The sequence below is a fragment of the Coturnix japonica genome, chromosome 3 (assembly GCF_054131305.1).
Source record: "Coturnix japonica strain WE chromosome 3, WE-NBRP24, whole genome shotgun sequence".
In the NCBI taxonomy this organism is placed as follows: domain Eukaryota; kingdom Metazoa; phylum Chordata; class Aves; order Galliformes; family Phasianidae; genus Coturnix; species Coturnix japonica.
Window position 1 is genome coordinate 59182061 of NC_140665.1, and position 14752 is coordinate 59196812.

Here is a 14752-nt window from a genome sequence, read left to right on the forward strand (position 1 = left end):
CCAAATGTCTGCCATATTTTTTGACAGTAGGAACTCTGGGGGTAAAATTCGAAGCAAAGTATGTGGCACTGTAGTCAGACAAAAAAGTACAAGGGGTGAATGTACCAACGAGCTTTTAATGTTTGCAATTTTTCTGTTCATGCAGGGAGAAAACCAATATAAGCAGCACTTTTAAAATATGAGATAGCTGTTGTTGGGGACTGCAGAATGACCTTCCAGGCTAAAGGCATTCTAAATAATATATTTTTCTATGTATTTTGTGATGCTTAGGCGGAGACACATTGAAAAGCGCCATGGCATCAACTACAGGCAGTATCTTATTGTGACTCTTAAAAAAGAAGTGACAAGGGAAGCTGATTGTACATCTATCTACATTTAGGTAGTTTTACAGAACTGTGCTGGAGGTGTGCTGCCCATGCTACATACGTCTTTTAGCTTTTGTTGGCATCAAGTCTCACATTATTATTTTCAAAAATAATGCACATAGATAAATATGAATACCTTAGAAGTCCAGATACAATTAAAACTAACTTGTAAAATATCTTTAACTGGTATCAAGAATAATTTGCATTGGAAATGGATTTTTATTTATTCTTGTAGTTAAGTGAGGGGATAGTTTTAAAATTATTCTAGGACAGCTGTTTCCATTTTAGCTCTTGTAAATGGGTAATCATGCAATCTTTTACACAAAAACAGGTGGGGCCATTAAATGCTTCCTTCCCTTGTTCAATGCCTCCACTGCTCCCCATGAATATAGCTGCTAAAAGCTGTACAAAGCATTCCTAATGAAAACACAGGGAAACTGCTGGTCCATTTGGGTTTTCAAAATCAATTATAATATCCTGTCTCAATTAAACAAGGAAGTATTCCGTCACTGCTAGACCCAGTTTCTTTCCACAAATTACCATAGAGGCTGAGAATAAAAGCAAACACTGACATGGGAGAATTCTAAGAGGAAATGAGGTCAGCTGGTGGATTGACAAATAAGTTGTGGGATTTTATTTTTTTTAAATCTGCCTTCCAAAGATGATGGTAGAAAGGACTTGGATCCTTTCAGCGATCAGGCAAAAAAATTAGCCCAGCCATAGATTAGCTTTTGGAGTCCAGCTGTTTAGTTGTGTATTCATGTTTAATTTAAGACAGCTGAATCAATCATCTTCCATTGACTAAGAATATTATACCTCAGTGCAGCTTTCCAACAGTTCTAGAAAAACAAATACGTGGTTAAGACAGATAGCTCTCTTTTCAATGGGAATATTTCACTTTTGCAGTAGGCAGTAATTATTAAAAATATGTTCCCAAATTAAGTTCCCCAAATACTCACATGGTGTTAATACTGACCCAGTTAATACTGCGCATAAAAAGAGTCTGGCAATTGTTAAGTGTGTTCACAATCACCTTAGGCAATCCTCTGTGCTATGGGACATAACATAATATACTGGACTGCACATTAGGAACATAGCTGGGGAGGGAGGTGGGAAAAGACCAAAGGTACTGACAAAACATATCCTGCTAAAATGCAAGACAGACCAGAAAATCCAATCACATTTCACAGAATCATCAAGATTGGAAAACACCTCCAAGATCATCCAGTCCAACCATCCAATTACCACCAGTATTTCCCCACTAAACCATGTCCCTCAGTATAACATCTAAATCTTTCTTGAACAGCTCCAGGAAAGGTGACTCAGACATCTCCCTAGGCAGCCCATTCCAGCACCCAATTACTCTTTCAGGGGAATTTTTCCTAACATCCAATCCAAATCTCCCCTGGTGCAACTTGGGGCCATTCCCTCTAGCCTTATTGCTAGTTACATGGGAGAAGAGGCCAACACCAACTTCGCCACAATTTCCTTTCAGATAGTTGTAGAAAGCTACAAGGTCTCCCCTGAGCCTCCTCTTCTTCAGAGATAAGAGTAATCAGGTACACCCTCAAAACTCATGTTCTCTCTACAAAGGTTAAATTAGAAAGATAAGAATGATTTGCATGCTAAGACAAAGCTGACCCTGTCAAAAGGGAATAAGATCATGAATAAAAGGCATCAAGTTTCAGTTACCTCTTTTTGCAGTAGGTTTTGCTACTCGTGTTATATATTTTTTTGCAGGTAGCTCTTGAAGTGTATCTGTATCCCAGTTTTTAATCTAAATTAGTATTTTTCTTTCATTTTTACAATTTACTATTTTGCAATTTTAAAATGCTGGCAAGCAATGACAGATCAAATCCAAAAGTTAAATAGCTGTCTGTATAACCAGAGTGAATCATTCTGCAGGTTAATTCATATTTAATCCTTTTCAGTGACAGGCACGATGTCAGTTTGACAATTAAAGTCTTAATTAAATTTACTGACTGTTCCGAAAGACCTCAGCACTTGGTGTATTTAGTGGAAAGTTTTTAAACCAAGTCAGTAAAATCAAAGAAAGTCTGATGTTAAATGTACTGGATTTTGCCTGTATTTTGATGTTGCATAGGAAAACTGACATTTTCAAAATAATCATAGAATGGTTTGCAGTAAGCACATCACAGAATAAAATGTAAATCCTTCCCAATAGAATGTGTAAATTGTAGTAATAGACAATATACTGATAGAATACTGTTCTATTATGCACATTTCATACAGAAATGCATGTTTTCTGACAGTGTCCCTTAAGATTAGTGACAATGACTAGTACTGAGGAAGAATTTGGTAGGAAGAAAAAGTTACAAATTTAAAAACTCACATGGCCTTAGGAACTGAAACTGGCAATAAAAAATTATGAGGATTCGTATTTAAATATAGGAAGCAGAAAACACAAGAACAGCACATCTTAAAATAGTGGGAATGGTGAATAAGTGAGTACTAAAAAAATTTGGAAGAACCACAGAACTGTTTGGGTTGAAAAAAGGCCATCTGGTTCCAACTTGCCACTACCAAGGGCAGAGATACCTTTCACTAAACCAAGTTGTATAAAACCTGGCCTTGAAAACTTCCAGGGATAAGGCATTCAAAATTTCTCTGTGTATATTTTAATACATATTTTAATAATAGAAATGTGGAAATTCCTTTACCATCAATTGGTTACTTTGGTGGGGATTGTTTCTATGGGTTCATGAAAGAGAACAATATATATGACTCACTGCTATGAAGTGGAATCATATACAAAAGAATTTGTGAGAAAAATTAAGAACTGAGGCAGAGATATACAGGTTCACACCAGAGTTTCAAACTAGCTCCACATGAATTCACAACACTGATTACTAGCAGAAGTTCTGGTGGAAGTAAGCAGAGAAAACAAACTGGGTACTTTCTGTATGTGCTCAAGCCTCTGACATTTTCCAGTTTGTTGGATAGTCCAAGCCTGGTATAGTTAAACTAACTTCAACAAATTTCTCTGTAAGCATTTGTGTGGGTTCTCTTTGAGACTTTTCAATGAAAAGGTCCTTTGACAAAGTCTTTTGTAATCTAAAATCTAACCAGTAAAGAGATGTCTTCTTTATTTTTATTTATCCCCAGTTTCAACAGATGGTTAGTGTGTTGGAAGGGACAGTAACCAGTGTCTCAAACTATTCTCCCTGTGCCACAAGTAATAACGTTGTAGACTTCTAACACATGCCCCAACTCATCTCACTCTAAGACTGAAGAGTCCTAGCTTATTTATTGTGACTTTAGTGAATGCAAGTCACTAGGAAACTACATTGGGCATATGGGTTAAATCAGTAACTTAAATAAAGAATAATTGATTCTGCATGAGTTAGGCACTCATAATTCATTCTGCAAGAGCCAGGCACTTATCTAACTTACACTGTCATTTACTTTCATCATTGCTGTTTCCCGTTTCTGCTTGTCTTGTCCTATATTCTTCCTGGATAACTCTTTTTGCACCCTAACCTCCCATGGATGTCAGTAAACATTTATATTGAAATTATTTATATTAAAATTATGTCAGCTGCTGGGTCAGAAAGCTGTCAGGAAGTGAAGAAGAGAATAGAAGGCATAAAAAAATGAAAAGCATCAAAAAGGAATGAAAAGAAGAGTGAGGATAGTGTTTGACAATTCATTAATATACTTCAAAATCACGTTTGACTAAGTTTACATAAGCTCTGTTTTTTTCTTTACTTAACTCTGAATATTTAAAACATGGAATCTAGATTAAAAGTAAATAACTATCTGTCTAATGTCACTGGGCTTAAACTCAACATGCCTAACTTTTGAAGCAGTAATGTCAGGAGTGAGGTAAGATGATAAAGTAACAGAGAAAATAAAAAAGGTTGTAACTGAGGAATGTCTGTGATCTTCAACAATTCAGCTTATAACCCATAGAACACAGCTGAGGAAGCTGAATAATAAAACAGAAACTGTAATATCCCCAAATTACTGATGCAGTGAGGCAATGATAAATTTTACTTGACAATACAGTGATAAAGTTTACCACCAATTCTGACTGCATCCCTGCTGAAAGACATTCCCTCCATCATAGATTGCAACATAAAAACTCTTTTAAAAATCTCTGCATAATTTCCCACCTGAAAGTTTTAACCATCTTCTTGTCAACACATTTATATTCTCTCATTTCAGTGATGCAGAGATTTTCTTCAGATTTTGACAAAGTTAAGATGGAAATTGTCTGTTTACCCTTCTGACAGTGTAATTATGTAAGTGTGAAAATAGCCAGTGAAGCTTTAATTCAGAGTACTGAGACATCTTAAAGCACAGTTCTTTAAGGATGGTTTATCTCTAGCAAGTGTGTTGCTATAGACCTTTAGCTCTCCACTCCACAAGCAATTTAACAACTGTACAAAAACATTCACTCTGTAGTCCAACTATTTTTTCTGGGGGACTTCCATAAGTATGATTTTTTCTTTTTTTTCCCTGCAGAATTAAATATATATATATATATATATATATATATATTTCTTAAAGAATATTAGTAAAAATGAAAGCGCAATATTGATTAGAACGTCAACAAATTTTTAATTGGCTAAATTTGGCAGTCTTCAGCTATGCAGCAATACGCTTTCATCCTTCACATACATTACTCTCCTCTGTGCCCTAGGCTCTTTATTTCAGAGACAGTGATGGAAACGCAAAAAATGCCAGAACTGTGTGGAAAGAGAAAAAATGTGTTTGGGTTATGTATAGGTTTGAAATAGGACAGAGTACAAGAGAACATTTTTCTCCTGTTCCACGGCCACCTAAGGTTTTAACATTTATATTATGCTTCAGCATGTAAATTAACATTTAAAAATGGGTTTCTTGTCAAAGGTGCTCCATCAAGAGTAATCTCCCTTGAAGTCTTGCCCCTGCAAAATATCCTAAAATCTGATTACTTTTATGCCATAGATCATAATCTGCTACCATCTGACAAATATGTTTTATAAAGCATATATCAATAGAACACAGCATTTAGATAGGACATTCTACCACAGGGTCTGAAAATGCAAGCAGACATAAACTGAACAAGCCATCTAATGTATACGAGCTGTATTCACCCAGCTGGGGTGTATTTTGTCCAGTCTGGGGGACAAATGTGCAATAATTGCATTGCTAATGCATAGAAAACCAGATCTGTGTCATAATTAGCATTTCTAAATAGCAGCCTTGTTGGGTTCACAGCAGGCTACTTTTCTGTCCATTCTTGAGTTTACATGATATGCTGAGTTTCTTGTGGTACAGAGGTGGACCATCATTGGCAGAGATATTACTTGTAGCATACTCTGTTTCCATTGGACATGTGCTTAAATTTCATTGTTTCTTTTTGAGCCTTGTATTTTCATTTTGCACTGTAGCCTCAGTTAGCATATTCAAGACCAAGCAAATATAAATTCCGTCTCCAATTTGAGAGGAAAAAAAACTTCAAAATTTTTCCACTTTCTTCTTTTTTTTTCTTTTTCCTCCTCTTTTTTAAAGAAGCGCTTCTTAAAATTTATTGTAAATTATTTTTCTGAAAAAATAGAGAACTTCCTTGAAAAACTGAGATTAAATACACTAGCACTGAATTTCAGTAGAATTTGAATTGACCATCAGCTTACAGATCGCAGCTCCAGTCCTCAGCCTTCATCTTTCATGGGAAATGACCTAGTTCTCACAACAGATCCGACTTTAAAATTAAAGTACTTTATTTGGGTCTAATTCCACTATCTCTGGAGACAAAAAACAGCTGAGCGTTGATCTAGATGGAATGGTCTGAAAAAAAGCTGTTTGAACTTTCTCCATTGTCATAAATACTTCTTTAGGAACATGTTAAAATAAAAGCTCAGAATAGGACCCCTTTAAAATTAGGCAATTCTTTTGTGAAGCATTATATATACATGAACAAAAGATAAATACTACAAACTTGCTTCAAGCTTTAGACCACCTTTTAAAAGATATTTTCAAATCTGAAATTATAAATAGTACCTAAGAGAAGATTTTGTGGAGGAGTTCAGTAGTCAGTTATTTTGGAAAACTGCAGGTAGCAACTGTTTACTTCTTTACCTGTGCTTAATAGCATAAGGGAATGTATTTAGAAGCATTTCATTTGAATTCATGCACTTGACATGTTCTTAATATATTCAACTGCAAAATTTAGTGAAAAACCAGAGTTTATATTTAGGGGAATAGAAAGGATGGAGGCTGGTACAAGCATTTCTTTTATATTCAACATTGCCTCTAGTTACATGAAATTGCATTACGCAGATTACCTAATTGTATGAAAGCTACTTTAGGAATAGATGGAATTAATCTTTTTAAGTCCTTCAAAGAGCAATGACAAATTTGTATGCATTGACAGTGGTCCGGATTTTCTTTCTTATCACACTGTACTTCTCCATTATGTATGTGCCCTTACGTTGTCCAGCTGGCTTGGGTTTAGACTCACACTGTAGTCCAAACTCTTGCTGACCTCATATACTGTGTAAATCTGGGAGCAAATGAGCTAGGTCATCAACCCGTGAAGCCCAAAAAGGAGAGAGAATAAATGTGTGAAACGATCTGGGCTTCCGTGATTTCAAAGTTGCACAATCTTATCAATTTCAGCAAAACAATTACAAAAATATAAGATAGTCTTCTGTATGTAAATCTGTCAGTACAACACATTTCATGTTAGTGGGATCCTCTTCTTAGTCAATCAGGGGACTCTGAAGGTTTTTTCCTGCAGTATGTTTAATATAATTTCCTGAACTTCTCATATTTGTCAAGGCTAGCAGAATTACTGTATTATGTAAAGCAAGAAACCCACAAAGGAAGAGGCTTCTTGGTAGAAGATGACCTAAAATTCAGACATGTGAATATTCTGTTTTCCATTAGTTCACAAAATTCTCCTGTTCTGGGCTTCTTTTTCTGTATAGCCTGCACTTTCATATCTGAACCTTCGCAAATAAGAACACAATTCGTGCTTTCAGTTTGTGTTTTTCTTCCATGGATGCTGATCTTGATCTCACCCAGTGGACATGTCCTAATTCACGTTCTTCAATATCAACAATATTAGAATCATTCAGGAATCTAGAGGCAGACAAACCTCCCAGGAAAACCTTTAATTTTCTTCTAGGGAAAGAGATTATATAATACAGGAAAGATATGGATTTACTGGAGCACAGTACTACAAAGATGATTAAGGCACTGAATGATTTTCATATAAACTGAGTTTAAGATTTGGGACTCTTCAGCCAAGAAGACTTGGAAAGGTGGTGGATCTTATCAGTGTACCAGTCCTACCCATCATATATGTGGGAATGGGAAGAAGGAGGAGATAGATTCAATAGCAGCCACTAACCGGACAAGAGGCAAGGTGAAATTCCATCTGAACACAATAAAAACCTAGTTTATTTGGAAAGCAATCAAACTCTGTAGCAAGTTGCCTGAGGAATCTCCATAGGTGGACATATTCAAAATGTAACTGGAAAAAGGTCTGGACAAACTGCTGCAACATTTCCTACATAAGCAGGTGTTAGACAAAATGTTCTCAGGATGTCCATGATTTCCTATTTCTAACTGGAAGATCTAATTTTCTTATTTATCAGTCTCTTGTGACAAAGAAAGTATATGAAGATATCATTATTACATCTGAAAATGTCACTTATGTTTTCATGCTTGGCCATCTCCTTGGTGATAGGAAGTGTTAATAGTTTTATTTTTTTATTTGCATCCCTTCATCTATATCTTATCTGAATTTTTTTATTTTTAATTTTTTTTCTTTTTTTTCAGTCTAATTTCATTCAACACATCAAATATTTCATCTCTGTAAAGCAAAAGAATCTTAATGCACCTACTATGCTCTTCAGCTCACTTTTATTTGATCTCATCTGATCTTAGAGTAGTAACTTTTTTGTTGATTGCTTATTTTTAGCTTTGACATAAAAAGTACTTTATGATAAATTAAAACTCTCATCATTTCATCATGTAGGGCAGTTATAGTCTCCTATTTCATTATTTTGCCTCCATACTTAGACATGTATCCAACAGGCTGACTAAAAGAGTAATAATTTACCAAATCCATTATTTCTGTGCCTGGTTGATAACAAGCGTTGGGCAATTTCAATTTAATATTTTAAAAGTACAGCTCTAAAATGTATGCTTATGCCCTTACACTCAAGGTGTAAATTCCATTCTGTGGATAGGACCAAGCCCCACAGAACTGAGGCTTAAGAATGGCCAATTATTTAAAATGTTTTAATGAACACTGAGAAGCTACAAGGATTATCATTAAAAGGAATTTAAAAGCACGCTAAGGATACTGTTTTAAGCTGTAAAGTTCTATCAGTTCCATGATTTCCATCTTTCTGTGATTTTATAGAACACTTCACACTAAAGATTAGATGAATTTATTCCCCTTGATGATCCAAAAGCCTTACAATAGCAAAACAATAACAAAAATGTTTTTTTCTAGATATAGACTAATGTCATTGCTGCTTTGTCTTTTCATGTCAGACTTTAGGTTAATATTCTTATTTAAATTTTAATTCCAGTAAAGACTCAGCACTTTTTTTTTGTTGTTGTTATTGTTTGAGGGTTGTTCTTTTTTTTTGGTTTGGGTTTTCTTTATGGATATTAGATATTATGTATGTCTTCGTGGGGTTTTTGTTGTTTTTATTCTGTTTTGGTTTGTTTTTTTAGTTATACTATTTAAATTAGTACATCATCTCTTAAATTGTTGAACATCTTATTCAGTTTCTGAGTTACTCACTCTTTTACTGATGTTTATCAGAACTGAAATGTTTTTACATTAAGACATGTCTGCTTACAATTAAGGGTAAAAGTTCAAAAAAAGCCAGAAGGAAGTATTTTTTGGTCTCCTTCTTCTGTGTAACACCTCAACCCAAAGAACTAATACTGTATGTCTCCCTTATCCATAGTTTTAGCCAGGAAAAATTATTCAGCAGACAATTTGAAAGTCATAACTAAGCAGAAGCATTCCTAGAAGCATAGTTCCTGAAAGTATGTAAAATATACAGTCATCATTCCCAACAGTGTGTTTTGCTAGACTGTGTAGAATGCTGCAACTGTCCTTCATTCCTAATCCCCTTTGGAAGAAATGGGAACAATCTCGATTCCCTTTTGCCCTAGGCTAGTCATGTGCCTATATAGTCTATATATGGCCACCACTACAGAAGAAGATTTTCTATATCTCATGTGTAAATAGGTGTACTAGTATTTGTATATTGATGATATATGTCTCAACTGTGCTGAGCTACCTAAGAAAAAAAATAGCTTTTATCTGACTAGAAATGCTCCTGTATAGTTTTCCAAGCCAATGTTGGCTTCTCATCTCTAAGTCATAGCAGTTAACTTTGAAATTAATTTAAAATTTATTTGTATCATAATAATTGATAATCTTAAGAGAATAGCCATTTTTACTTATTTGATCCCTTTTTCTTCCATCCCCTTATCAAATTTGATTAACAATTCTGCTAAATATTAGGGAAAAAGTTAAATTACCTGCAACAGGTATCTGGGGGGTGGTGGTGGTGGTTATTAATTCTTAATAAATTTTGAGCATAGCTGGGAATAAGCTAAATTTGAGGGTGGATACTTTATGGAAATTTTATATCTGATTGAAAAATGCAGAAGTAGTTTCAGCTGGATTGCCACTTGGTTCATCATATGACAGACATCAGATTCACTGAAAATTTTTTTCAAAAAATTCAGTTTTGATGACACAAACTGAAATATTAAGCTTTCTCAGTACAGCGCCTTGAAATTAAGGCAGTTATATTTACCTTATCATGAATGAAGTTTCTTTGTCAAAAAGGACAATGCATTATCATCATGGCAAAAGTAAAAATGGGAGGAAAATAAGAAAAAAAGTGAGAAAACTTGTGGACTGATCACTAGGAATTTGTGGTGACAGCAGCTCCAAAACAGAGCTAAAGGGTTGGGCTTATCACTTTTGTAGGTCTCAGTAAAAGTTTCCTATCTAACAAGACAATTTGCTGGAAAATGCTGTTGTAAGAATTATTCATCTACACTTGCAGAGTATATACTGTTTGGAGGTGTATCTGATGATGGTGGTTCACGACCCATTACTTTTGTAGAAGCAAGTCTTTTAGAGCATGTTCACCCATTGTTTTTTCCAAAATGTATCTGGGGAAGGATAAGTAAGACTCATTTTTCATACATTAAATGAGTATTGCAAAAAAGAAAAATGCTCTAATGGCTAAATGCCAGGAAGGTAAAGGAACGCATGGTTAGATTTTCACAGCTCTCCTTTACCAGAGGTCATTTTCTCTTTAAGGTCTTTTACGTCTTGGAATTTTGATGAAGAAATCAAGTTAAAACTAATGGTTTATGAAGTCCAATAAACCATGCAGCATTAAGGGAGCATCACTATAGAGAAATAATGTAGGCAAGGGCAATTCCATCACACTATTCTTTGCATTAAAAATTACATTATTTGCACATATTTCCAGAAGTTTATGGTGCTGAGCAATAGGATACAATTCAAACAGAGGAAATATGATCCTGACATATACGACAGATATCAGAAATGGAAAATCATAGTTCAGTTGATTATTTCTGATATCTGAAACATATATGCCATCACATAAAAGAAAATATTAATTTCTTATCTTCTTCACTATAACCCTACTTCCCTAAGATAGTTCCTGAACTTCAAGTCTTCGAGTGGGAATTTGACATCCCAAGGAACAATTATTTATAAAAAAGAAACAAACCAAAAGCCAGGATAGATTTAGCTTGAAAATATAGCAGTTCATTCTTTCTGATGCATAGAAATTAAAAGAAGTAGGAAATACTAATAAAAGTAATCTGCTTTCTCATTCAAAATATTGTTTATAATTGTATAAATCAATCACAGATTCAGAGCTTTTAGGTGAAGATTAGAGGCAACAAATCAAATAATTTACTTGCAAAAAGTAGAGTTATAACTTTGTGAACTAGACTTTGCACATCTTTGAGGGGACTATCATATTTCATTAAGAGAAGGACCACTGAAACTACAGTAAAATTTCACATATGACTGGGGTCATGGAACAGTCTAAAACTGACTTGTGAGCTTGCACTGAACACCACAGCTTGACTTGAGTCTGGTGGTTAGAACAGTTCTGATCCTGAGGGGTAAATGATAACATAGTCACATACCAGTATAAAATAGTGGAAATGCTATCTTGTACATGAACAAGGACCCAGAGCTAGGAGACAGGAAAGACCTACAGGATGTTCCTTTTTTTTGGTCATGCAGTGAGAACTAGGTTAAGCAGCATAGCATCTGCTCCTATTCATTATATGAGTGGTATGTCTACAGGACTGAACTACATTCTTCCAGCAGGGACTACTGCTCATAAACTCACACTGACATCTTCCATTTCTTACAACAAAGAGTGCAGTAAATATTTGATAGATCAAATTCTCAACTACAAAAGACTTTTTCAAAAACAGTCACTGCTATTAGCTATGCATTTTCATTGAGAGCCTGCATGCTGCACTGAAAAATCTACATGACCATTCAGAACGTGGCTTGTCTTTCACATCCCTGTCATTACTACTGAAACATACCACCATCACCCCACTGTGCACACAACAAAATAACAATGTTATTCTTAGAAATTATTTAGGACATAAGGAGAGGAATTTAAACAGTAATAATTTAACATACCTTCTTTGGAACCAAACTTGTAATTTCTGAATTAGGAAAAAAAAAATCAAGTGTAGCAGATTTAGTACAGCATCTTTCTGTAGTCACATTATGGAGGCAAAGTAGTGACATAAAGCTATTTATACAACAGCTTCAAACTTCATATGAAATAAAAGCATAGACTCAACATTTTGTTTGCTATGACATCTGTTATTTTCAAGAGGTACAGAAAACCACTGTAGAAAAAATAAGATTTTTCTCCACGCTCCTTCATTTATCTTGTTGTTTTTGAAAATCCAATTTGCTACTCTCTGCAAATTGTCCATATTTTCTCTGAGGATTGTAGTTTCCTACAGCAATTCTAAATGGTATACAGGGCTATTCTTTTTGTCAGACTTGATGAATGCTGGTTACATTTTATAGCAACTAGTTTCATAAGGTAAACTTCATGAGCAATATAACATCCCAAGGTGGTAACCAGATCATCCGAGTTGAGGAGAACACACTATCATTCAACAAACTGGTTTTATGTATTTTGTATGTCAGCTTGCCATAAGGTTCTTCCACCTATTTTTAACTATTCCTTCCAACGACCAGGTTCTATTCAAAGAGTAATGTACCTCTGTGGGGCACTTCATCCCATGACAAGATCAGTCTGGTAGGCAAGATGCACCCAAGCAGAGACAACCTACTGTCAGAACACCAAAAGCCGCAGAGATGCATTTGCTCTAAATAATGAGTTGTAAGGGGTTTAAAGTGAAACCGCATTATTTCAAACCTCAGTGACCTTGATCCAGGACTAAGTAACTTGTTAGAACCATTCCACAAAGGTTTATTCTGACAGGAAGTGTTTTATAAACAGTACAGTGATAACCAAAAGGAAGCACACATCCCTAATATCTCAAAGTTGCATAGCCTGCTGTAACTTCATTTTGCTGACCTGAACAAAGGTGTACATGGTACAATAAAGCAAAATTCTGCCTAAATAACCTTAGGGAGAGGTGGATTTTAGTATTAATCATACATGAAGGTCCAAGAAAAAGTAGAATTACTTTAAGTGATATATACTCAATGACATTAATCTATTCAGGCTGATAGTTCTGGTCAGGAATTATGACTTCAGAAGTACTTTTGGGATAAACTCACATTTAAAAAATAAATGTGAACCCAAATAAAGGAGAAGGTAGGAATTAAGGTCTCAGTGTGAGGTGAAGAGTGTTCACAGGTAAAAAAAATAATAAAATAAAATCATTCATGGAAAATGAATGGAGCTAGACCAAATGACAAAAGGCAATGCAACCCCAGAGCAGTAAAAATGAATAAAGCCTGGGGAATTAAATAGGAAAAAGTAGTGAAGAGAACAGAAAAGCTCAGAGATCTAAGATGAACTGCAGCCAAAGGAAGACAAAAGTCAGGTAGCTTATATCATATGTACAGAAGATCAGAAAAGGTGAAAAAAATAAGCAGATAACTGAATTACTAATGGTCTTGAGGAAGGTAAGTGCCAGAAAATAAGGGGAGTAGACAAAATATAAAAGGCAGAAAAGGTGACTTTTTTTTTTTTTTTTTGCTTTTTCTACAACAGCAATTGAACTAGACATGGCCTGAAGGAAGCACCAAAACTCCTGCCTTCAGGAGGCTAACTCTCCCATCCTTACCATTGTTTTACATTTCCAGAGTTTATTTCTCATGTGGTATCTTCTCACAGTATTTGGAAGATGGCCTGTTAGTTTACAACTAGTGTCTGCCTTGGTTACAGCACATGAAGCTGACTTGTGGAATCCAGTTCCATAGCGACAAAGTGGTTATAAAGCAGGTGTGATTTGCATGAGTGATTCACATACACCCTGGTGCAAAGGGGATAGCTCCACCTCACTTGCACACTGTTAGGAGAAAGCCTGCTGCAGATACAGGCTGAACTAATACATAATCAATAGTTCGCAGAAATCTTTTCACTACCCCTGTCCCAGTTACTGTGAAGTCCCTTTCTCTCCCTCACTGTGGGGCCCTTCTATCATCCTTCAAAGCCAGGCTTCCAACACAGTTTCTAAGATAGGAAAAATCATTTTCCCATCACTTGAAGCCTAAATTTTTTTTTTTTTTGTTTAGAACTTCACTGAAAATACACGATATAAAATAAAAAATCCTCAACCTCTTCTTTACTGTTATTGCTATCTTTTTCTTGTTCTGGACAAAGCAAACCTAATAATTAGTGTTGACAGAAGGTAGAATCAGACAGATTTTTTTTTCTTAAGCACAGGGAAATAATTCGCTGCAGAGAAATTGAACTCAGACAATGAAGTAATTAATTTCAAACTAAGAATAAATGGCTATTTTACCTAAGAAACCATAATTCAAATTGTAAACATATTCTTTTATATGTTTTTCATATCTATTATGATATCCTTCTTGAGTGTTTTTCACTGCAGATTGTGCACAATCAAGTGAACTTTGTATACTCTGATAATAGCTCAGATGACAGCACATGATGATATATTTTATTTGAATATATTATAATCACTTTTAATATAAGTAATTGTGTAATAAGTAATTGCTCTCATAATTAATCTGCATACATTTAACCAAAAAAGAATTTAAAGGTATCTTCCTTCCTTTGTCTGAAGAAATAGCTAAACCCACTACAACAAAAGCAATGAGCTGATAAAATCATTAAGATTTGAGAGGCCTGGTTAAGGAGTTAGCCAGA